A 2,947-nucleotide genomic window follows, 5' to 3' on the forward strand; every position below is an offset into this window, starting at 1 on the left:
GAGTTCTCGGTCGGAGAAGCGCACCAGGCAGCGGCAGTAACTGCGGGCCCGGCGTACGGCAGCCATCTTCGTAGGGCAGGGGGCCAGATCGGGGCGCGCTGGAGCGGCTGCCGTGGACCGGGGAGCGGAGGGACACCCGCTGCCAGGAAAGGCCGAGGACTTGCGAGCACCGCAGCGTCTGCCCTGCTGGATACCCCGGACGCCCCGGCGGAGCTGCCTCTGATGCTGCGGAAACCTGCGCCGACGCACTGAGCACGCGCAGTGACGTCAACGCCTGAAGGCGCGACCCGGCCCCCTGGACGCGCGCGCCGTCTAGAGGTGGACGAGAGGAGTGGGTCCGCTGTGTGCGGCTGCTAGTTCGCGGAACCTCAAACGCAGCCCATGTATTCGGCGCAGCGAACACTTAGGCAAAGTTGAACAAGCGTTATCTCAAAAGTGTTTGTAAGTCAAATTTAAAGTTGAGCCCCTTAGGCAAGCCGCCCTGAGGAAAACTAAACTGGACGCTCCGGACGGTCTCTACGCGGTCCGCGGCTCTGGCTACAGTCCTAGGATTGCGGGGAAACAGCGAAACTCCACAGCAGTCACAGGCTCTTACAACGACTGAACTTTCTTACAGTGCACAGAGAAGGCAGAGATGGAGGAAAAGATGCGCCTACACACTTAGCAGGGGAACGGAAAGAAAACAGCCCACGCAAGGCACGTCTCACTACAGATCCCATAAGGCAATGGGGGAAGGGCCTGTAACTCCAAGGCCGTGAAGCCCAAGTCCAGCGGAGACGGCCTCCGCGAGGCATTCTGGGATTTGTAGTCTGCCGCTCCGCGTTCAGCACCGGAACTTGCACATGGTCCTTGCCCCGCCTCTTAAAGCTCAAGCACCTGATTTCACTTCAAGTGAAGACAGTCTTACTAGTTACGCGATATTTTATTTTTCCACACTTTAAACCTTTTGAGTTACAGAAGTTTGCATGCAACCTTCATAGCCTCTTACCTTCATTTAGCAAACATTTACTGAGTTTGTAAGGTTTCTACTAGGTGCCACGGACTAAATCATCAGGATTCCAAGACACTACATTCACCGAGCTCAGAGTTTAAATTTCTAATCCATTCTTTTATTCTGGAGATTTTAGAAATGCAGTACATCTTTGGCAGAGACATGGAGGGAGGAAAAAAAAAAAAAAAAAAAAGACCAGAGAATGAAGAGGTACAATAAGGAAGTACAGATGTCATGTTTAATATTAGGATTCACTCTTTGGATGGGTGTGTTTTAATTTGCACCCTGAGTCAGCTATTTGTAAAAAGTACCTTCGTGTTTTTAGTTTTTAAAGGAGACTCTAGGTTTTTTCTGGTCAATTAGCACAGTTGATTTCTAGCAAGCAATTAAGTAATAAAGCTTAAAATATTTGTAAAGATAAATTGAGCAAGTAATAAAACACTGTTTTGCTTCACAGCTACTAATTTTCTATTTTAGGTCAGTTCCACTGCATCCATTAGACCTTGTTACAGGGTTATATTATCTCATATTATATTAACAGGATTATAATTTTCCCGAGACCAGAATTACTGGTCTAAGTTACTAGCCCAGTGAATCCCTGCTAAAGGTAGACCAAAACGGTCCCTTTATTTGCCAGGTAGACTGCTTGGACAATTGAATCTTACTATAACTGATAATTGTAGTTTCTTTAAAAATTGCTTTTCACAGGAGTAGTATACGACTTGCTAGGCTCCCTCTTTTTTTTTTTTTTTCTTTTCACTGATAATGATTTTTGGTTTTGATTTGCCATAGGGTTTGGCTGTTATATAGGCAAACACAAAGGTAGATAAATGTTACACATTTGCCAAGTGGCCAGATGATCCTTTCCTATTTGGGAGAGGAAGCTTGACAATCTTATATGTGGTATGTTTCTTCAACAGGAGCAAGAAGAGAGAGCTATTCAGGCATTTTGTATAGATTCTTTCAGGAAAAACTATCTTTAGTCCTTAGAATTCAAAAATAAAAATATTGGGAGGAAATTGATATGCTGATGAGCTGGGAAATTTAAACTCAGAGAAGTATCCACAATGTGTTAAAGGGTTACTGATTTATTAATCAAAATTGTGTTGCTTGGAGCAGTGTGCTTCCCCTAACAGAAACTTTGGAGGTGGGGCCCAGGAATTTGTTTTTAGCAAGCCCTCCAGATGATTCTGATATCTCCTGCTAATGTTTAAGAACCATTGGCTTAGAACAATCATGTAAATTTAAATCAGGGATCTGGAAGCATTTCTTTTTTCAAGGCTCTTCAGAGCCAATCCTTCTAAGGGTGATTTAAGGTAATGTCTATAATATAATTTATGACTTAAGTGAATGTGTTTAAAAAGTAGGTGTTAAGAGTTAAGATTTCATGTAACTTGTTGCACAGAGAGGACAGGTGTGTAGAGGACATCTAGTCAGTTTCCCACATGGGTAAGAATCCAGTTTTTCAAACTGAAGTTACTAATATAAAAACTCTTCAAAGTTCAAATGAATGCTAATAGTTATCAGTTGCGTTTTTATTTTAAATATTTTTCTATTGTGGTAAAACATAGATTACATAAAATTTTCCATTTTTAACCTTTTTTTAATGTACAGTTCAGTGACATTGATTACATTCACCGGTACGTTTTTTAAAATCGGGAAATGCTTTCACTCCCTTTAAGTGTGCTCAGAACATGCATCGACAACTAAATTGGTGGAGTCAATCTGTAAAAAGGCGTGCGTTTGGAGTCGGGGGTCGCATTCGTGATCAGGGGGAGGCAGCGATGCCTTGGCTCCGTGCTGCCCTAGGCCGAGGGCGGTGCGGTGCGGCCGGGCGCCCCGGGCGAAGTGGACGCGGTGCAGGGACGCGCAGGGCCAGCGAGGGGAGCTGCAGGGTAACTTTTCCCAGGGAAAGCGGCCGGTCGTCCCCGCTAGAAGCCACCCTGCCTTTTGTTT

The sequence above is a fragment of the Galeopterus variegatus genome, unplaced genomic scaffold, assembly GCF_000696425.1.
Source record: "Galeopterus variegatus unplaced genomic scaffold, G_variegatus-3.0.2 Scaffold13, whole genome shotgun sequence".
NCBI classification, from domain to species: domain Eukaryota; kingdom Metazoa; phylum Chordata; class Mammalia; order Dermoptera; family Cynocephalidae; genus Galeopterus; species Galeopterus variegatus.